The sequence below is a fragment of the Typopeltis vanoorti genome, chromosome 5 (genome assembly GCF_054136105.1).
Source record: "Typopeltis vanoorti isolate ZY-2024b chromosome 5, IOZ_Tvanoo_1.0, whole genome shotgun sequence".
Classification (NCBI taxonomy): domain Eukaryota; kingdom Metazoa; phylum Arthropoda; class Arachnida; order Uropygi; family Thelyphonidae; genus Typopeltis; species Typopeltis vanoorti.
This window is the reverse complement of record NC_143553.1, coordinates 62,619,644-62,643,954: the sequence shown is the minus strand read 5'-3', so window position 1 is coordinate 62,643,954 and position 24,311 is coordinate 62,619,644.

Below are 24,311 nucleotides of genomic sequence, written 5' to 3'. Positions count from 1 at the left end.
ACTTTCATAGTCTTTTCTCACCAATCTCACTACGTTTTAGTACCAAAATCTCTAGAATACAGAAGTAAGCTATGCGTTGTGTATAAATCCTTGAAATACTTGTCTGTCTCTGCTGGGTTGTTCGTTTGTTGTGATGAACTTATGGAGTTCACTCACCATTACCACATCCGACAAGTGACCACTGACGCTGATATGTGGAGAATTGATTTTCTTAATGAGTATGTTCCATTTTTGTATTTCGTATGTTTCTAATAACTTGCACTATTAACAAGTATAAATATCATTTGTAATAAACTGGCATAAGAGCAGTGACCAAATAATTAAAACACATATTATTAAAATTCTAATAATAAATGAATTCTAATTTATCTTAATTAAGTAACAAAGAGGGATAACTCCCAAAACAAATGTTATTAATGGCGAAAAAAATTCTAAGGCCGCAAAAAAAAAAAAAAAAAAAAGCTAAGGCCGCAGTAGTAATTCCAAACGACCACATCTCCACTCTCCAACGAACAGACTTGGGGCTCGAATCCCACTATGGTACGGAAGAGTTCTCAGATCATTTAACCCTTATCTGTACTAATATGTGCTATGACCTTTCCATCTTTCATGGGTAAGAACATTAGAAAACATGAAACATTACCCCTGTGATTATGCTTGTGAAATAGTGCACTTTTATTTTCATTTCAAATATGTTTATAATAGACGGTGAAGTAGAAACGTAGTATAACGTAGAAATGGCTGATAACTATCCTTAAATTTAGAATTTGTTATCATCAAAAGGAAATTTAGTGTTGTGATAAACGGTTTTCTAAAAACAAAAAAAAAAAGAAAACCTTCCTAAGTAACTTATTTTAATTTCTAATTTAACTTGAAAAGTTATTTTTATAAGAACTATTTCATTGTCGTCTCTTCTTCATTTGCGTATTAGTCATAGTGGCTTGTTATGATTCGAAACAGGAAATACCACTGAATAGGTCTATAATATGTTCCATGTCTTGAACCATCTTTCTGAAATCGATCTTAACGGCATCATACATTAGGTAGGTTTATAGCCTTTTCTATATAGAAAAACGAAAAACGATCTTGGTTGGTCAATCCTATTCCAAGAGTATCCTATGTTTGTAAATGCGTGTGTTCACGGGGCGGTTTGCCTGTTCTGGGAAACTAGAAACCCGAGTTTCCGGATGAGAATCCCCCCCCCCCCATCCCCTATCTCCGTAGGAGACCAGTTAACTCACCTTTCGTCGAAAGGGACCAGATAAAGATTCCTTACGTCACGGACGGAGAACTCAGGTCTTTCCGCTCAAAGGGTTTTGTCTATACCGACTGAGCTCTGGAGGCTCCCATTTCATTATAAATTTTATTTTAATTTAAATACTCTTACTCATTTTCTTTTAATTTTTGTACACGTCATTAATTAATATAGTATAAAAGCTAGTACTTTCATTCCAGGCCAAAAATGAGCAACTGACACGTCCCTGATGAAAAGACAATCTAAATGAATATGCCACAGAACATAAGAAAGTAATTAAATGTGAATGCCAAATCTAATAATTTACATTGTGATATTGCTATTGTAAACCTTCTACTGTCTATAAAAATAAAGAAAAATAAATTTCTTTTAAGGATTCGCTGGAATCTCGAGATGACCCCTTTCTCGGGCACACGTGTTTAGTAAATAATGATACTATTAATAGTTTCACAGCTTCTGATATTGTTACCGATTCTCGAAAATCACAATCAACGGTCATCTAACTTACAGTTCGCTAACGAATCTTTTGAAGATAATATTTCTTCTAAAGACGAAAAGAGACGTCCCCTTGATTTGTTTGGAGGCTGAAATCAGATATCAGTTTAGTGAAAACATTTACACTCTGGGGTATGACAGGTAGCGATTTTCGTATTTGTTTAGTCCAAAATTATAGACAATTGGACTTAGATTTCTCCAATTTTTTACACATCATTTTAATAAGTTGAATTAATTCGGAGATGCAATTAATAACAATTTACAATACAAAACGCAAAATCTAAATTAAATGATGAATTAGCAAAAAATAATTATTCCAAATATGTATGCTTTGATCAAGAGCACACCTATATCTCTATGTCCTCATGATAGTTTATAGTGTTCCGCGTGGAGGGAGGTCGGTCGATACTGTGACGTTACTTCCGGTGACTTACTCGACGTTCCATTCACTAGGTCACGTGGTTTCTCTTACTTTGTGGCCTCATCTCAACTTTCCGAAATACACGGAAAGAGAATTGAAAAAGAAAAGAAAAGAAAAAGAAAAGAAAAGATAAAGAAAGAAAAAAAAACCTTACCTGTCAGAAAATAACATCCAGGACAAATCTCCTCTTCATAATCCCCGTCATACATCTGGTGAGTACGGAAATCTCTGTTCTGTGTTCCTCAATCCGATTCAGTGTTCCGTCGGACACAATTCTCGATATCACGGACTTAAAGTCTCTTTGCTTGCGTAGTAACACTACGCAAGCAAACCGAAGCTGAAGTACGGTCGGCATCACGCATGCTTACTTGTTGGTCGATAACACCCTAACGCTGCTACCGAACAGCTGTCTGCCTTCCTCAAGTGCATGCCGCTTGGCCGTTCCAAGCGGAGCTATACCACTGTCAGCAGCGAGTGTAAGAGGATACTTGTCAACTTCGTGAGTTCCTAAATAGAGAGGGACTTGAGGAGGGGGGAGGAGCAAAACTAGTGCAAACAGGTGAAGGCGAAAGAGTGAGAAAGAGGAAAAAAACATGCAGCTGCTTAGGGCGGTTACAGTGCACGCTAATGTGTAGTCACGGTATTAAGGTCCATAATTTTGGTAGGCTTAAAAAAGATTGCTCATATTAGCAGACTGATGCTGATTTATGCAGGACAACTCGACCAGAAGTGCACCAATAAATGATAATGAAACGGGGAAAGTTTATCTCGTTACTGTCTTCTGTTTCAAGTGATCCCTTTGAAAATCCACGGAAGCAATATTGAAAAACATATTTGGCACAAAAGTATACGTTGAAAACATCAGGGCGAATGCTTTTCTTTCACCATAGTCAATTTTCTTACTCAACTATAGCATTATAACTTCCAAGAAACGTCAATTAGGCTTCGTAATTTTTAGAGATGGGGTGAGCATTTCTTTAGCTAATTGCAAAAGAAACATAAAGAGGATTTTTGCGTCCAAGCATATTTTAATATAAAAATGTCTTATCATTAACAGCTCCCATTACAACATGCCACCAATAACGTAATCCCGAATTACTTCTTAAGTTATACCTACAGGGTAATGTGCAAAATGTTTTCTATTTCGGTTGATTAAGCGTTCCACTTCCCTTCTCCGAGCCCATCGTCGCAGAATCGCAGTAATACCCTTCGGGGTCATTCTCGATGACTAAATGACCTCATCGTAACAGAAGATTATGCAAAGTAAATTGGTATAATTTGCATGCTAACCGTCATTCACGTAATAAAGGACGGAGTTAAAATTTTCTGATGAATAATTTTTTCCTGTGGTTAGTTTTCTGTGAAAAAAAAAAGAAGCAAAATTTACAGTTTTGGGTCGAAATTGGTTGCAAGGCTTTTGTAGACATCGTATAGTTTAGTATTGTTGCCTTTATTTGTCTAATTACTGGAAAATTAGTCAGAGTGCGCAGTAATTATAAATCTTTGTGAAGCTGTCACGTGGTTCATTCCGCGTATTGTATCCAATGAGAAGTGGGTTGCTGTTATTCACACAGAGCACTTGCAATTGGAAATCCGCTGATGTGCAAATGAAACCTAAATAAGAACTTTTATTGAAATACGATAACAAAACACGCCTAGCTATGCACTGGCACCGTGCATTTGCGGAATTGCGGAACTAAGTAGTTTTTAAGGATAAATCAACATTTTGATCTCGCAAGTCGGAAAACGTTTTTGAGCCTCTCTTCAGACATGTAAATACTTTAGAATGATGTTTCATTAGACATAATAAAAAAGTGGTCATTGTTTTAAACTTTAATGGATATCCATGTTTTTCTCATTCCTGGATTGTGGGGAAGAAGGTTTTCTATCCCTCCGTCCTGATGGCCGAGTGGATGGCAGACCCGCTTTCCAATCAACGGGTCTTGGTTTCGAGTCCCACCGTGGGCATGAGAGTCTATAGAAGCCTGCTATGGGGATGAGCTTGTATGGCTCCTGGAATTTTTAAAGGCTTGTCTTTAAAAATAATAATAATAATATATTTTTCTGGTGAGCGCATGAACTTCCGAACGATATTGAATGATGGTTGGCATGTATGAAAAATGACCTTTTTTTTTTTTAGATTTTCTCTCTAACTGTACAGTTTAAAAAAAAATATGAGATATATCGAACACTGTCTATTAATATATAAAATAATATGTATCAATTAAAATTACTATTTTATTTATTTTTGAGATTATTTCAAGTTGCTAGTATTTGAATGTTTGAAATAAATGTCATCTGTTTCTTTTAAAGTGAGTTTTATCCATAGTTTTGAGCTCAAATTTTATATTATTTATATCTTATATTCTATTTATTGATATACGAGTATTATGTTATTCCTTTTTCTTTGTTTGAAATATTAATGCATGATTAGAATTCAACTGAAATTATCTTCAATTTCAAGTGATCCAATGGAAGGTTTACTCCGATCTGGGCTCAAATTAAATTATACTCTTATTTGCTATTTGGCTACAAAGAAACTCTTCATGGAGATCATTCGATTCCAGAAAACAAGACTTAGCCTTCCATCATGAGCCACAAACTATTCTAGAATAGCAAAAATATTTTAAAAGTGTTGGAAGCCAATTGTGTACTTCTGAAAAAAAAAAAAAAAAAAGAAAGAAACTAAGATCATTGGATATCTTGTATCTATATGGAGGCTGCAATTTTTCCCTTTTTTTGTAAAGGAATTCTTGACTGTTTTACCTTTTGAACTTCCTGCTGATATTTACATCGTTTGGAAATACTTTAGATGAAAACTTTAACAATGAATATTATTTACTGTTCAACGTAGTTAAACAGTAAATAAATGCTGACTGATTATCTTACAGAAGAACGTCAGCAAAAATACAAATTAGATTATCAAATTTGATATTGTTCTGCCTTGGTAAATGGCTTTTCCTTTGCATCCATGACATCAACTGTGTCTGCGAGAAATATCTAACTTAACAGTACGTACTAGGATGTCATAATTGAAAGGAAGAAATCCTGAACACAGCAACTACACACTCCTAAAATAGTCCATGAGAAGGAAGGCTTACTTGGAAAAATATCTACCAGAAAAGGCCTAGTGGATCCTCTTCCTCATCATCAGGGTGATAATTATTACGAAAAGAAAACGATTTCAAATTTTCAGTTTATTATTAACTATTATTCAGTTTATATTTTTTTAAATGAGCTCTTAAAGAGATATCAAAAGAGTTTCTTTTGGTATCTGCTTAAACCGTAAAAGCATGAAATTCTCAAACATATCAGTTATTTAGATAGAAGTAATGACGTTGCATCCAGAAATAAGGTTTGTCTTAATCACTAATACGAAGTCAATGAGAATAAAACGAGTTCCGTGCTTCGTAGAAACATAATTATAGTTGATCATATTCAGAGAGTGCCATCAGCTTATTAGGTTGTTTCACAGTCTCTGTTACAATCACGCAAAGCAATAAATCTTCATTCAGGCAAGTAATGAGCACACTAACTTTCGACTCTTAAAGCACATGCGTTGACGTTTTCAAAATCGGAACAGAATCACGTGCAGGGTGACCACTCAGCAAAAATATTTCCTACCAACTTATGCAAGAAAAAGGTAGTACTAAATCTGAAAAAAAAGTACTAGATTTTTATTTTCTTTCGTTTCACTCTGTTTTGGGCATTTTACGATATCACTACCTTATTATCATAGATGAACTCAATGTAAAACCTCTAAATTAACACATGTACGACAAAAATGAAAAGAAAAAAAAGTCAAACTCATCTCACTGTAGTCATCAATGAGTCCAAGAGCTTCAGTTGGCATTCATCAAAACAGAAGTCCCAGTTGTAACTCTAGCACTTAATATGTGTATTAATTTAATATATAATTTTTAGTGTTTAAAATAATATAATGCATATTGTTTAGTGTTAAAATAATGTAACGTTAAATTTTCAGTTATTTAATATGCTATTTACATATATACATATACAGGAGTACCCATTCACAAGAAAAACACTGGAAGTATTTATTTATTATTTTTAGCAGATTTTGCTAAATTAATTAACTCTTCAGAAATAGTAAAATCTGTAGCTGATGAAAGTTTCAATTTTTCTTTTGTCAAAAGGAGTCCATTCATCAAGTGAGTTTGTAGTTGATTTCTTATTTTATTCTTATTTATTATCACTGCTGAAAATATTCTTTCAGTTGTTGCTGATGAATGAGGGAGGCACAGTACAGCTTTAACTGATGTTGTTAAATTAGGAAACATTTGTTCTCCTACAGCATTTTTCATTTCAAAAACTTTATTCCAAAATAAACCTTTTTTCAAATGCTTCTACAGTCTTCAATAGTTGCTATTCTCTATCAACCTCTTCGTAACGCCCCTAGATATACATTTCTATGTCTAAAATTGCCCATTGTCGGTTGGATTTATCTTTTCAATGGGTCGAAATGACGCTGTGCATAAATAAAAGGTGGTTATTCATATTAAAATATTTAATTTTTCCACTTGTTTTAATGATGTAGTGATCTTATGACGCGCGAGAGGTGTTTGAATAGCAAATAATATATTTTCATTAGCTAATACCAGTCGGATTGTGTGAGTATGGGTTCGGGGGTGGGGAAGAGAAGGTTAGCGAACAGTGACAAGGAGAAAAAAATAAAAGAGAAATCATGCTTTTGTCACTGAATGTGACATATGGGGAGGTGGGAGAAGAGAAAAATATTAAACTCATATGTCTAACTCTGATGTTGTTATTATTATTATTATTCGAAAGGAAGAAAGTGCTAGATCTGTTGGTGAACGTACTAGAACAATAAAAATTTATAAAAAGTACTAGATCTAGTACGAAAGTACTAGATGTGGTCACCCTGATCACGTGTTATCGTTACTGTTTCTCTGCAAGCGAGTTGAAATTCAACAGAAAGTAAAGCAATTCTCTCTCTCTCTCTCTATTTCGATTAAGGAATGTTGTGCATACAATCGCTAAGACAAAAGAACATCATATGCTAAGGTCAGAACAAAGAAGAATTTATGGAGGAAATTCTATAGAAATTTAAAGAACACAGAAACACACTGCTTTGAGATTCTTTGTCAAAATGATCTATTCATATATAAAGAGAGAGAGAAAGAGAAAGAGAGAGAGAGAGAGAGAGAGAGAGAGAGAAAGAGAGAGAGAGAGAGAATGTGCTTAGCTGATTAATGTCTAAATGGAACTATAGTACATATTGCACCTTGTATTCGTATTCTTTGGCACTTAATATGCATAATACTAGTTGTAGTTTGCTAGTTTTCTGGATTCCTGTAAAGAATTTTAATGACCACGATCTATTAACATAAAATACAAAATAAAAAATAAATTAGACTTTGTGCTCACTTGGTAGTTCCACAGATTAATTTTTTCCACCATCTGCAAGTTACGAAAACTGTGATATTCGAATAATCATCAAATGTTTGAGAGAATTCAATACAAAATACTAACGAATACAAAGCACTGCTTAATTTTATATCTATATTAGAAACCTGTTTTTATAAAAGCTTGCTATTAATCCCTAGTTTCTTTCACCACAGACTAAAGCCGGAACATGTTATGCGTAGTAGTGAAAATAAAACGATAAAAAGAAACCAAGAGAGTTTCTGCTAATACCAGATGTCCAATAACAACTGTGTAAGAATTAAACGTTTACTTCATCCTTCTCTTAGTGTTTGGCCATTCCCAGTTATGTAACTTTGGTTGTGGAAATCTAATTAATGATGTGATAGGGTGGGTGGTTAATCCTATTTGCTTTGTTTCCTATGCCAGTCAAGTGCCTGTATTTGCAGGCAGGATTTTCTGTTCTGCAGGACGAAAAATCGAGTTGTCCGAAGGAAACGCCTTGCCCTCTGTGTGATACCAGCTTCATCACCTTCATGTACAAGATCTTGTAAAGATTATTCGCGTTACTGACGGAATTCGAACCCGAATCTTTTCAATTATAAAGCATCGTGGATACACACTGAACGACAAATTGTGAATCATTTGCGTGCAATTAATGATTTCATTGAAATTGCAGGTGGAAGACTGAGATCTGTTCCGTAGGGATGAAAGAATATGTTCTTACTATTCTTTCTATATGAGTCTGTTGAGATGTTTTTGTGGGATTTATTTGCGGTTATAGAAAACCTGTAAATAAATAAAAATTACATTTGCAATTTTTTCTACTTCTTTCTCGATTCCTTTTCTCGCAACTTTCTCGCTCCCCCCCCCCCCTAAAAATACATTTTACATCTATGGTTCTTTTAATTGCAAAGGATGACGCGTAATGAATCTTATTTGTATCCTATTGTTCTTTCGTTGTGACAAATTTAACTGCACGTTATTGGCAGTGGCATTGATGGAGATGTCTGCGAGTCACTCAGTTTACGAACTCAGCAGAAGTTGATTAAAAATTTGGAGGGCATGTGAAAAAAATAACCTACATTAAAATTTTTTTTTAATTATGTTCCCGTGAAGGAAACAGTGTTGGTTGTAAATGAAGGAAGAACAAAAACTGGATACATTTATTGTTTTAAAAACTAAACGTCATTAAACATAAAGAAACTTAATATTTATATATAAAATAAACTAATTTTGTTCAAAAAATATTACATTTTTACTGTCTTTTTTTCATTAAAATTAAATAAAAATGCATATATAATTACAAAACAACAGTCATAATAAATAACTCATTCCTTCTTTTTTGCAGTAGATAGCAATAGTGAATAGGGTTATAAAGGGTGAAAAAGAAATCTGAAGAAGTGAAACAAATCAAAATGAAGAAAATCTGATGAATCGTATTTATTGTTCGGTTTTATTTAGCTCTTACATACAAGATCTAAGAAACTAAAACGTCATCCTCACTAAATATTTCGAAATAAGAGACTAAACGAGTAAAAGCATTTTCATCAGACAATCCCCTTCCCCTACTCCCTTTCAGTGTTCATTTTGATGGTACTTTTGTTAATGAATACTTAATTATGCATTTAGTTACTTAATTGAAAAATCATAAATATATATTTAATTGTAAAATCGTAATTATAAATACGGGTTAAATTATTAAAGGAAGAGAAAGAGAGAAAGAAAGTAACTTTAAGTAATCACTGCAAGCCGGCGGCAGGTTAAATATTGAGAATTTCTGTATTAGGTATTTTCTTAATTAATTACATAATAAATTGTAGTTTTAAATGAGTAAGCAATTAGAAAATGTGCTAACTTAAAAATTAAAGTGAAATAAAAATTTTGTAAAAATATATTTTGCGTCACGATTTTTTTTCATCTTTTCTTTTAACTTCTTTGCCTCTGTTATTGTGTGACTTTCGGAACTCAAGTATGGTCTGGAAATATCAGTATTGGAGTGAATTGATTATTCTTTATGAACGGTGTATACAATTACACTAACGCATCTAAAAACTAATCCGTCTTCACTTTCTTCTTCCGACGATGACAAGGGTGTAATAATGATTAAACAGCTAAGATGTGCATCTTTGCTTTTCGGCACTTGGTTACATTTACTCTGACAGCTGCGAATGATTGATGTGCGATTGCTTTCCAAAATATGTCATTAGTGATGCATTCGACGATGAAGTAAAGATCTACAACGAACATGGGTAGACGTGTGAATTTAAAATCTTTCCATCAGTCGAAGTCAAATAAAATGTAGTGGTTACGATACGCATCATAATCCGAAGGTTTTTTATATTGTATATAGAACACCGATTTCTTGCCAGACTTTATCTGTTTCTGTAACAGAAACAGATACGATTCATCTATCGAACAACCAGATATAAGAAACATTCACAAACTTCTGTTTATAGTGCTGTCATCTTTTTTGTATGGTACCTCTCCTTTCTCCGTTTTTCAAGAAACAGAGAATATGCGTCATCATTTGATATAAACCTATATTATATGAACATCAGAAAGAATAAGGAAAAAAATCAAAAATCATCTTGGATTTTTTTCAAAATAATATTTCAGAACAGTGAATTATCTTTGCGTTATCCTGTTATTGTATACATAGTATTGATATTGTAATTTAATTACATCTTACACGTTTTAATTAAATGAAAATTATGAAAATATAGTTTTGTAATATAAATTAAATCTCTAATTTAAGCCATAAATGCTATTAATACATTAGTTATTTAAACAAAATTAAATTAATAACTTAGAAAATTAAAAGTAATATTGGGAACATTTGCAGTTTTATAAGACACCAGTTATAAATTTGCATACTCTTTTATTAATTTTAGATGAACGAAAAGTTATTTTGTTTTGTTTCAGGCCAATTAGCAGTTTGGCCGATTAAAACATAATGATGGCATTGCAGGAAAACGAGACAACTAACTAAAGGGAATTGTAAAGTTATGCATTATTACTATCTTTACTTCGCATCCTGAAATGAAATGGAAAATAAAAATGTAAATGAAAGTAGTAAAACAAGAAATAAAACGGGTAACCAATGGGAGGGTGTAGATGCTTATGGTATACTTTGTTAATGATGAACCGTAGTACCTTAGAATATGCAAGATTCAAAGTATGTTGGGAAGATTATTAGAAGGGACAGTATCAAGGAAACAATGAAGAGCACGACTCAACTATACATTAGCAGATACACTTCGATCAACCCAGAGAGGTTATAAGTTACTAAAGAGAAAATGTTTTAAATTTTTAAGAGAAAAGTTTTTCTGCAATCTCATCTTCCTTAATGTAACTGTTATCAAGTGTATGTAGGAAAAAAATTACTCATTCGAAAGGAATTCAAAAATAAACATTTTCAAACATAGAAAAGTATGCTAATGCTCTTTATTCCCCAAAGGAGTTCCGTACACCGCTTTATCCCTCTCTTCTTAAGAGTTCAAGGCAGTCAATTTATTTTCTCAAGTCAGTCGATGATTTTATTAAGCAGCTGAAGAGAAAAGTACAACAGACCACTGCCACCCTCTCAATTTTTGCTAAAAAATAACACTATATATTATTACCTGGAGTAGTGCAAGTTCTGCGATTGATTTCTTTGAGTTGGATTAATAACCCGAGTTTCTTGTAGGAAGAAACCTACCTGCCTACCACCAAAAATCGACAAATTGGAGAACTGGTCGAAGAAGTGCTTAGGAAACATTTTCTCATGTCGGCGACTGGAATGGAACGATCTTTCTTTCGTTGGCCTAGTGCTGTGGATGGAATCAGAATTTCCTTAAGGATAAGAGTGAGCAAAATAAATTATTGTTTTCCCATAGAATGTAGCTGATTAAGATACATATAAAGTAAATAAAAATACATTATATCAACTATTTTTCTCAAGTAATATAATTCACAATTTTTTCATTAATATCTCAGTTTTCTTTAATTTTATTTTTGCAAATTCAGTAGGTTCAAATCTCGTTTACCAGAGGAAATTTTCTTGATTAAAACAATGATTGTAAAAATAAACACATAGCGTTTCCCTTTAAAAATATCTTCTCCGCATTACACAAAATGCTAAAGTTTATTCGTGTATTCTATATGTCAGCTGTGCAAATCAGATGGCTAACTGTGTTTTTCAAAGGGGATGATTATCATTTAATTATAACAACTTATGACACAAAAGTTTTTATGATGTGCTCATGTCTCAACACATGGAAGAGATGTCGTTAAATGTAATTTCGTAAACAAACGCTAGAGCTACAGAGGATGACTTTGTTTTAGTTTATGTATGCCTTGATGTACAGCAGGGCGCCTTTAACACTGCTGCAAACGGTGTCGCATCTAATGTGTACTGTTTTAAAAGATTGACACAGACGCGGAAATTTTATATATTGGATTCTCGAAAACACATTATTTTAATCCGTGATCTTTTTTCTTCGGGAGCACACTGACTTTGTTCCTTTATTTTGTTGGTGATAGCCTTTTAGCATGTTGACTTAAAACACAAATACTTGATTAGATCTGGCATGGTTCTTTCTCAATCATCTTTTCTGTTTCAGTCAGAAGTGAAAAGGGTTGATGTTCCTACATTTGTAATTCATTTGCGAAACAAACAAGTGAACTATTGACCTCGACGAGAGATTTGGAACAGCGGCATCACCTCGAAAAACGTTTTCTAAATCTCTCTCTCTCTCTTTCTGTCTCTCAGTTGTATTACCTAGTCTTTAGAATTTTCTAGTATTTTTACACAAACTCTCACTGCAGTGATAAGGAATCTGATCCAGATTGTCATCACCAACAGTTCTTTCAAGAATTTCGCAGTTTTCCTCTGTAATGATTTTGTCAACATGTTATGCGCTGTTCATCAATTCTCCTGCCGATTACTCTCCCAACAATAAATTTCCTTGTCTCCTTAGTAAGTCTCTTACGGTGCTGGCAGGGTTTTTCTTCCTGGCAACGGGTTTTTAATGCTGCAAAGTAAGACCGCCCGTTAGAACACACGCAATTAATATGCGTAATACGTGGGCCTCATAGCTTGAGTTTGCTTCGGCCATAAATCTATAAATCTAAATCTTGACTCCTTCAGTTCTTTCTGTTTTCCTATGACTACCCCATGTTGTCACTCTTCTGGTGAAGTGCGAACGCCTTCTGAGTTTCGCAGATAAGTTAGCAGTGCGGAGATTGCAAAAACTTTCCCAAAAGCCCTAACTTCCAATTGCTGCTACCTGCAAAGGACACATAAATCGCGTCCTCACGCTGCATTAAAAGACGTGCAGAATAAGAAGGTCTTTATGATGTGCTGCTAATTTCGGTGTTACGATGGCCATGAAACGATGAGGTGTCGCAGTGATTAGCGGCCATGCTAATCACTGTGGCAGCCATTAGTTGGAACTTACCGAGGCCATAGAGGGAAAAAAATGAAAGAAGCAGAGATTATTTTAATGCATGTCCCCACCACCAGTTGGAAGGACATCAATTAAACGTCGAATATGAAGAGAGTCGCCATCTCGAGACTAAAAGTGTCATCATTTTACAGTACAGATGTTCTTAGAGGAATCTGTAGTTCTACAGATAAGTAGAAAATGTGAAAATGTGTTAAATTAGTCGAAAATTACTTAATACGTTAATGGTTATTTATGTAATACCCAAATGCCACTACAATTTTTGATGTATACCTATCCGGTGATTTCATGTAAATCAGGCGGTTCCCAACCTTTTTGTTTCCTAGAGCACATTCTAAAATACCGATAGGGCGACGGGTATTTTTTCTATTTTTTATCTATTTTTTCAAGCAAATTTTTTGAATTCGTTTGTTAAATGAATACATACAAAGTTTACATTATAATTAAATGTTTTTACATTACATAAAAATTTAAATATATATATATATGTAAGTTAGTGTGATCTTTGACATTGCATTTCATTGGCCAGTGCTTCATAATTAGGAGAATATGATGATATTCCATTTCTTAAACTGGAATGAACAACTTCGAATGCGCGTCTAGTTTACATTGTATGCGTTTAATACTCGTCATGTGTCATTAACGCATGCGTCATACAGCATGTCATGAATTGTTGCGCAATTATTTCAAACTATACGGCATACGGTTGAACAGCGGCGGGCACACACAAATTGGTCGACAGGCGCCATGGTGCCCGCGGGCATAGGGTTGGGAACCACTGATGTAAATAATACTTCAAGATCATCATGCTTGAGACCTTAACAGTAAAAAATGTTGTTTGAACATTTCTTTTATTCTCAGCAGTTACGGTGCTATTGGTATTGGAAATGTAACCTGACCTGGCTTGAACAGCCATAATAATTTATTAGGAAAAATATTATGGCACACAATAAAAGACTAACCATTAATGATTGCCCAACTCTTCGTAGTAATTTAGTGCATCGCGCATAACGTTCCTGCTGAAATGTGTACGTGTATTTGTGTGGGAGAAAGAAGAATGATGCTCTTATACAGTATTTATGCAATTATATCTAATTCTCAGAGGAACGATCTCCAAGCGGATGTTCAGTTACATTTGCCAAAGACCAGCACTTTTTTTTGTAAATAATCATGTTCGGATTTATGTTGTTATTTTCCATGTCAGATATCATAATTCACAAGTTGGGATATTCTAAGGTTGTTGACTCGTTCAAATTGTAGACATTTGCTAGATAGCCAGGGTATATTCCACAATTGCGCTATCCAAGACTAAAACCTGAGAAGTTCAAAACGCTTATGGAATGATGTTCAATTTGCTATCATGTGAAGTTCGTCAAACTTCAGCGAAGTCCCGTTAGTCTGCAGCACGTAGATCTCTACATACATCTTCCTGTTGGTGGGTCTGTTACTAGCCTTGGATATTTTCCAGGGGCAACAGACAGGAAATCACAATTCAGCTCCAAACTTATATCCCCCTTCCTCTTCGTTCAATACATCCACGACTGTCTCGGAATAAAGGCATTTGCCAACATCTACTCAACAGAAGCAATTGAACCCAATTGTTGATTGGAAATTGGAGATGATTTCCACTCTTCCAATCACCCTTCCAATAACTATAAATTAATAGTTATTAATTTGCGAAATGATCAAAAATAATGAAGCAACACAAAGATATTCGAAACCGATATATCATAAAGTGATTTAGCACTTCTGGTATGACCAACATAGGTTTTTGACGTTTTACTTTGCCTTATATGAAAATTGCAGCGTGAAGTAGGGCTGGACGCACGAAAATGATTCCACTGTCATTTTTTTTTTACAACAACAACAACATTAGAAACAACTTTCCCTTTTCAAGAGCTCTCAGTGTTAGGAAGATATGCGTACATTTGACTTTCTATTATCATCTTGTCCAATCCCAACGAAAGAGAAAAAAAACACTCTCTGCCGACAAGTCTTCATTTGTATGCCATTGAATCAAACAGCTTCATGTACGAATTCATCCACGTGGGAAGAAAGTGAAAGAGAAAAATTGTATTGTTCTCTGGCTTCGTAATGTTCTTAAATTGTGCTTAATCCAGCTACGATCATTCTTTAAAGGAGGGCAAAAGACAATTTTAAGATGTTTATATCGAGTCGAATGAATTACAATAAAAAAGGCCTATTATGCAATGCTGTTGCAACGGGTGTGAAATCGAGGCGGTGTCACGTGACTTTAACTACCCACTAATGGCTCGGAACTACGGGAAATGGAGGATTAATGTTCTTAGATGGCAGAGATGGAGAACGTTTTCCTGGCAGTCAGCCATGAACTTGTCGACAAACGAAGAAATTGATGCAATCACGTGACAGGCTACCAGGGCAGCGCACGTGCTTAACAGCCTGTAAGTTGAGGAAATCTTGCCAGTGACCTCCCTTTAAGCCGACAGTTTATTTTACAAGGAAGTTACTGCCGATCGTTAGGCGGAGTCGTTACTATGTTGCGGAACATCCTGGTGCTCAAACAGTTCAGTGTTCCTTTGAAAGCCACAAAAATCTGTCGAATCATGTTTAGGTCAAACGTTTTACAGACTTTTCAAGAAAAAAGAAAAAAAAATCATGAGGATCCAATGAATGTGGGTTCCCTTCTCTTCTTATAAATTAACAGATTTTAAATAACTTCCACTAAAAGTAATGAAAAACTAGATGAACGGGAAAAAATCATTTCTTGTATTAAACTTAACAGCCATTTCTAACAATAGCACTGTAAGGACTATTGGTATACCGGGCTTACGAATAATTTAATAAGAGATTTAAGCATTCATTTATTTATTTCTAGAAATCAATAAATCAATAAATTTCTAGAAATCATAAAATCAATATTTTATGAAAGATATGAAGTCAGTTGAGATTTTTATTCAAAATTCAACGGTCGTCTAAAAACTGCCAAGTATACCTTGAAAAGTATCTACTAAACTAAATAAAGACCGTTAATAGCAATGTTAAAACGAAAAACACACGCACACAAAGGTAATCATCACCAAGCAAAGACGCCATTCTACATCAATTTTAACGAAAAATGAAGCTGGAAGATGGAATTGTCCTCACTAAAGTGTGCTTCTCTTAATACAATATGAAATAAGACGGTTTATCGTCGCCAACTTAAACTACAGTTATTATTTGATCTTTCTTTCTTTCTTTTCACAGAAAAGATAACACCAACGGAGAGAGAGAGAGAAAGTATAGTTAAGAAATTCTTTATGAAGCCATACGAAGTTCATTGTGAGATGAATAAAATAGCATCTCTCCTTACTTTACAGAGGCGAAATGTTTGACGTAAGGGGGGGATGTTTTCATCACATTTCTGCGAACGACCTTCTAAGAAATCCAATATCTCGTTTTTGTCTCAAGTTTTTTTTTCAAAATAAATCCCTTCGATTTCTCCCCAGAGAGGTTTATCGGTTGGCTCACTTCGGCCTTGTGTAGACATCAAATCTGATATTGACTGACGCACTCGAACCCTAGAGACATTTTACTTTTTTATTTTCCCCGAAATCACACAAGAAGAGGACATGTTCACCGAAAATGCCTCTGATAATGCGAAGATGTGATTCAATGTCCTACAAAAGAGGTAGCAGAACCGTCTTTTAACTGCAGGCAACTTCCGATTTTTGCCTTCATTCGAGACTAAAGGATTTGATTTTTATTGGAAGACGTCGCTCAGATTTGAAGATATTAACTAACAAAGTAATAGATAGTTTTATAGCATGCGAAATGTCTTAATTTTAAAAGCACTGAACACTTCTTCGCCTTGGAATTTCTTGGGGTGTGTGAATTACGGTCGAAGCAACTAAGGCTGTGTGAGATCAGTGTATTATATCAGTTGGGCGTGTTTCTCTGACTGGTCTGCTGTTTCTCGAGAATAAAACTCCGAATTTCAAAAATGAAAAGTCCCAGCAGATTTTAGGAGATCCTGGAACCTTTAAAGAAGAAAATTTGAAATTCTCCTCACTAACGTTATTCATTAATCAGTAAGAATTCCTCATTAATTTATTCATTAACAAAATTAAATTTATCTTTAATTCGTTTAACTAGTAAGATACCTCATTACAGAAGAACTAATCAATTAAAGTTTGATTCCTCATCTAGCTCTTATCCCTTTCTTAACTGCGTACAAATGTAACTTCCCCCGATGCCCCTTGTCCTTTCCCACCTTTCTTATAATGAAAAATTTTATCGACCGATATTCTATAACGCCCTCTCTAGAGTTCATGGAACTGCTCCACATCACTCCTCTTTCTTCTATCTACTAATAATGCAATCCACATACTCTCAATCTATCCTAGTAATCTAAGAGTACATTCCAATCTTTCTAACTCTTCTTTATTGCCTTTCCACAACTTCTATATCCCTTTCGAACGCACGAGATAAAAACTGTGCACAGCAGTACAATTGCAGTTGTATCTAGGCCTTATAGAGAAGCAAAATGACTGCTATGTCTCTACATGTCAATGTTTATTTTAACATTGAAATTATCTTCTGAATTGTATTTGTAATTTTTGTTATGTGACCTTTGGAGTTCAAGTTTCTATTCACTATAACTACAAGACCTTTAGGCTCGTCAACTAATTCAAGTATAATCCGACCAATGTGATATGATGTTGGTATCACGCCAAAGTGCACAACTTTACACTTGGTAAGGCTCAGCTGATAGAAATTATCATTTCCTGCTCTAACAGTCTATCCTAAGTTGATCATAATTTCGAGATTTGCAGTTCAGCATATAACGTGTACTGATTAGAACATCCATATAGCTGCCCATTTCCCAGTTCAGAACGACATGTTCACTGTCACCAATTGTGACAAAATATTCACATCCTTAAATCAGAACCTTCTGAGGCTATGATCTCACTAATTCTCTTTGTCCTCGAGTTATTTTTTTCATGCTACTAGAACGTTGTCACTTAGCAGCTCATTAAATTCTACTTCTTCCTTATCATGAGATTTTTCGGAATCTCCAACCAATATTCGGATAATTTAAGTCACCCATAATAATTACTCATTTAGAAGAACTCATTGGGGTAATTTGGCGATGCATTTCTTCAACCCCAGCAAATGAACTGTTTGGTCTATGGCAATATTCCACCATGTATTTAATCCTGTCAGTTTTCCATTAGACAGCTACGTGGGAAATTATTACAATTATTGCCTTCATGTGTTTTTATCCTAACTGAACTGAAGTCATCAAATATCGTTAGTAGTACTTCCTTTCCTCTCCAATCACTTTTGTCATTTCTAAAAATGTTGTATCCTTTTTACTCTATTCCAGATTCAACATACGACTCCCGAGAACTATGTTTTACTAATGCCAACAATTTCAGGTCACAACATATTCACGAGAACAACAAACTCAACAACTTTGTTTCTAATGCTCCTGGTGTAGACTCATTGCTGTCGTATCTCGATAGTAGACGAACTAGTTTTACTTTCTAGCCTTTCTTTCTCGCTTCTTCCATCAAGTCTTTCATATTTTCTCTCTCATACTATATTTATCACTCGTTAAATTACTAGTTCCAATTAACACTATCATCACTTTTACGTTTCCCTTTTACTATTGATTACATTTGTCACATCCTTTATTTTAGCTCCCGGGGAGTTCGATGTAGTGATTCCCTTGTACCTTACCATGACTTCTTTTTTTCATAGATTCTAAATAAGTTAATTTAGTGTTATTATTAATGTTATGATCATTACTATTCATTTATAACCGATCTTAACTTGCTGTTATTTTTCTCCTAGTTCTCGTTTCCTTTCTTAGTTCTTGTAAAGGTTTTTCGACTTTCTTCAACTCCTTGGTCGATTTTCAAATAATTACTTTTAATCCTGAAATTTTGAGTGTTAATTTTTATTCATTTATGTCATCAATATAGAGGTTCCCATTGCTGAGATCCACACTATTGTTATCCTTAGTTTTCGACTCTGCCTTCACGATCTTCCGGGTTTTGGAGTCATTTTTAAAACTGTTCTAATTTAACAATATATCTTAAAATATAATAGCAAATGTACTGAATATAATAAAAATAATAAAAGGCACGATAATATAGTAAAAATACGCGAACTAATCTAAAAATAATAATTAAAAATTTAATTTTAAAAAATTAAAGTTAGAACTTGCGGAATTAGCTTATTATTCACATATATGATGAGTTGAATTTAATTATAACGTATACGCTGGGGAAAGTATGAAAACCTTATACAAATATGGTGTTTAATTATATCCTAAGTGGTCACCTCCTTTAGGAACAGCATTTAATAACGAGTGGAATCCCACTTTTGCATTATGAATGGTCTGTGTGGAATTCATTCAAATGTCTAAAACTTCACTCTGGGATGTTTGTCCATGTTGCTACGATGGGATTGTTCAATTGTTGCAGATTGGAATGGCGGCACGTTGCTGATGGGAACTGCTCGTTGCACTTTATCCCACGGATTCTATATTAAGGTCAGGTCTGGGGACTGAGCTGGCCATTGAATCATACTGCCATATTCCCCAAACCACTTCAACACGTTACACGCTTTGTAGCATACCGAATTGTCTTACTGCAAGTACCCATTTGACAATGGATAATCTGAAGCCATGAATGGGTGAACATGATCACCGACGATGCTAAGATAGCCCGAAGCATTCAGGCAGTGTTTGACTGGTATCGTGGGACCTAATATGTGCCTAGAAAATATTCCCTGCAGCATTACATGCGCGCCACCAACTTGAGATGTTGCTACTTGGAAGATTCATGGATTCATGATGTTGCCACCATATTGTGTCTCTGCCATCACCATGACATAGTACAAATAATGTTTTGACCACAACTGTTGTGCTGAGATGTGATTTGACTAGTTGTGAACCGCCCTCACCCTCCCGCCGTCACGTTTCATAATCTTGTCATTTTTCTTTGAACCTCGTGAATCAACGAATTGTTTTTGTCCACAGTATTTCCGTTGGTTTGAAGTGGTCTGATTATTACACCACTCTGGTTTACCCTAATAGTTGAATATATATATATATATAGTTAACTTCTTCATTTGCTTTATCATCTTAATGTATTATTGGAAAAAAAATCTTTACTTTGCTATAACATACTTATCTCTAGTTATTTTCAAATCTCGCAACCATTTATTTATTGCTCTTTGGGGTTTTTAAGGTACACATGTGTTTAATTACAAATTTACAATTTATTTATATTTTATTTCTCCTTATGTAGACCTCTGTGGAGAAAGTGCATATTAGAATCACTGTCCGGTATTAAAACTAGTCGAATTAAAACATAGTTGGTTTTTTGACATCTTTTTGTGTGGTTTAATATCGGACAATTGTGATTCTAATCAGTTTTATTTCTTCCATGATATATTCACGGATTGTTTTGCGTAATACATTGTATTCAATTTTATTAGTTAGGTTATCAGCCTGGTTGCTTTGTTTCTTCATATCTTTTTCTTCAGAAATTTTGTCTTGTTCTTATTCGTTACCTGGTGTTTCAAGTGAGCCTTGCAAAACGCTTTCTGTAATAAAGTCATTACTTTCCGATGGAACAGCACTGTCATCTATATTAATATTTTAAAATCTGTTCTTTAGTTGATGTCGAATATTTCTTTTCTAATGTTGAGATTGCGTACATCTGTTTTGCTTTGATCTACGAAACATTTCCCTTCTTTCTTTTTGGTATTTATTTGAATCTCATCACATACCATACGATGTCCACTTCTAATGTTGCAGATGTTGATAACAGTAATGTTGTTGTTTTTTTTGTTGTTGTTATAGATAAAGTCAATTTCAGTAATTTTTCCATTTGAACTTTTCCTTTTTTTTCTCACTAAATTCAATTAGTCCTGCGCCTCTATCATCTCTCCTGCTATATCCAAAATATCCCATTAATCAAGCTTTCGTTTGATTCGTGAGTACCAAGAGAAGGGTGCAAAGTCCCATTGCGCTACAGAGGCGCGTATACATCCTGTTCCGTTTTAATATTCTGTTTACCTATAGAACATAAAACCTTTTAGATTTATAAAATATTTAACTTTTATAAAGTTTTTGTGTTCTGTAAGAACTTTGTACAACAACTTTAGATTTGCATAATGAAAAAAGGTTACAAAAAACCAAACTCACTATTCTAAACTTTCACAGTCTGTAATAACTTTAATTTCTCAGTGGAAAGTTGATTAAGTAGATTTACAAAAGATAAGCCGTTTTGTATTGATTTACGTTTATTAATGAAGTTCCTCTACTACTGTGTCATAATTTTATGCTAAAAGTAGAAAACGTTAATGTTAAAGGAGATTAATATTAATATGGCGAATTAAATTCTAAGGCTATCACTTAATACATTTTATTGTTCGAATGAAAATTTACGAAACACGTAAGTTAATTGCCAAAAGACAAAAACAAAGTATACCAGGAATTTCTCATAAATGGCAATAAATAATTCGTAGTCTTTCAAAAAACATTCTCCGAATTAAACCGCTATTAATTTGTATTTTAACGAATCCTACTTTATCTTCTCTAGGGTCATCCCCCCCCCCTGCTTCAGATGAAAAGACTATTAGTTTGAAATACTCTCTACACTGATCTGAAGACGTTACCTTATAAAGCAATTATCGATATTTGCTCTTCTGTAATTTTCATGTTATCATTGTACATTCAATAATCAACGGATGGCCCATGGCGACTTTCCATGCAAGAATTTTGATAATGCTTAAATTTTTAGGCTTCATGTAGCACACGTTAGATATGGCAGAGTTTCTATTGAGGGTAAAAGACAATTAAGAAAGGAATGTTATTATACAATAAGTGAGGATACACTTATTCGAAAGTCTTCCGAATATTTTATTATTATTGGACTTTTTCTTTTGTTTGAACTATCAGCGGCAGCATTACCAAAGAGACAGTTTTTTATATATATATTTTTTTTTTCAATCAAATATGGACGACGAAGCGATGAGCACTTTGCTTTATGCGCAGTAAACAGGCGTTCGTGCTACTTAAGAAACTCTTACACGTGTTTGTTGATAAATGGCCTGGATATCTCAACTACACTAGAATACCAAATATAGAATGTGATGAAACCTGCTCAGATAATGAAAATATTAATCAAAAACTGAAGATATTCTCATGGAGGAAGGAATCTCTGCAGATGATAATACTAACACTACCAATGAAAGAATTCCCCCGATCATTCAACGAGATAAAAACGGTTGGACATCAATCAGACCCGAACATAAAGAATTAACTTTTCCTGGACAAACAATACTTAACAAGGGCACCAGAATGCAACCGAGTAGAGTTTCAGATTATTACACCGTAATCAAGCTTCTAGACAATTTAAAACGACCATATCACATCTTCTCTCTCAGCAGCCAAAAACTTGAAAGTTGTCTTAAGAGGAATTACTGAAGCAATACCCACAGACGAGGTAGCTGAAGATCTCATTATACATGAGCTCAACCCCATCAAAAAAGTGGAATGTACAGATCAGACAAATGACCAATGCCACTTCTTTAAGTTCTGATGAATTAAACCCAAAGAGAAATATATATGACATCACATCAATATGCGATCTTGTTGTCACACTATCCTTTTGAGGGCATCAAAACGATAGTGTGACAGATGCCAGAAATTTGTCCATGCCCAGAAATTATACAAAACCGAATACGTAAGTGCAGTTAGGACCACCCAACTAACAGTTCTAGAAAGCCCAAAAACTATACTTCCAAATACGCAAACGTCGGTGGACCGCACCCAGATAATTATAGAGGTTGCAGGATTCACCCAAATAACCGAGCTACTGGAAGACAAACAAAACTTCCTCCAAACCGCCCACATTTGGTAACGAAGCCGATCCTCCATCTTTGAAATTCTATGAAAAGGGTTCATAGAATTCCAGAATTCGAAGAATGCAAAGTTTTTCCGGATTGATTTGCCATGTTATATTTGAAGAGAACTCTGGTAGCAAAAGTAAACGTATTTGGTAACATGAACGGAGAAAAAAAAATGTGACTTTGCAATTTATGGTAAGTTCAACATTTTCTGTGCGTTACTTTAGAAAGAGAAAATTCTGATTGTTCACATAACCGTCGGCAACCCCACAGTAAGGCGTACCTTTCAAATATACAGTATATTTGAAAACAACTCAAAAATCCAAGAGCGCCCTTTGAAGAACAGCCAGCAAGGCAGATCCACGAAAAGGATCCCTGCAGTCAATTTTAAGAAAATTTAGCAACTTAATAATATCACATTAAGGTGAAGATTCGGACAACTGGCCTTAGATTTCTGTAAATAAGGCAACAAAATCATAACAAAATTCAACTCGAGGGGTTAGTCTGTAAAATCTTTCAGGGTCTGACGATTAGCTCTCCCTCAGGATACATCTACTCGTAACAAGGATAGGTTCGCAATTAAGAGATGTAGCTAGCCATGGTAGAGGTCTGCATAGACCATAACATAAGAAATAAGGGTATTCTCCATCATTGCACTCAGAATTTATACATTTTCGCCAATACCTAAACAATATTAAATATTCAGATTAATGTTACCGCGAAATATTCAGGTTCTCATTCTACAGGAAACTCACTCTACGGACTACAAATAGACTTCAGGTCGCTTCCGACTGTTATCATTATGGGATTTAGAAATCGGAGATTTAAAAGTATGCGATATAAACCGCGATTTTTGTCAATTTAATGACAGGATAGTGGCTGTTGATTGGATCCAAGATATATAGCTACCTATATACCAAAGTTTACGCATCAGACAAGAGCAACGACTGGGCTAGAAACGTTCCTTACTTTCTGTTGACGTCAGTGTTTTAATGAGAATAGACAGAACAGGAAAGGGACAGGAGTACTCTTTTCCACACCACCTCTGAGGTAGAGTATTAGGTGCGTTTTTTTTAACGTGGTATCCCCAGTAGGCCTATTCCACGAATATATAAATTTAAAACTTTTGACGCAAAAAAGTCTCAGTTCAATAACAATTGAATCATTGACTAGCACTCCGTTCTGCAATAATAGAGGAAATGTGACTTCCAGTTTGTTTACAGCATTTCTAATTTTTCATATATTCTTATTGTTTAATTTCAAATTCATAGGCAATGTCAATTTTATCTTTTTGCATTTTGAAATCCTGTCCATTTGTCGTGTACATTTTTGTGACCAACACGTTTACATCCAGCTCAGCAACACCGAAATCTGGCAGCAAATCCTTTTTGAAGTTACAGAA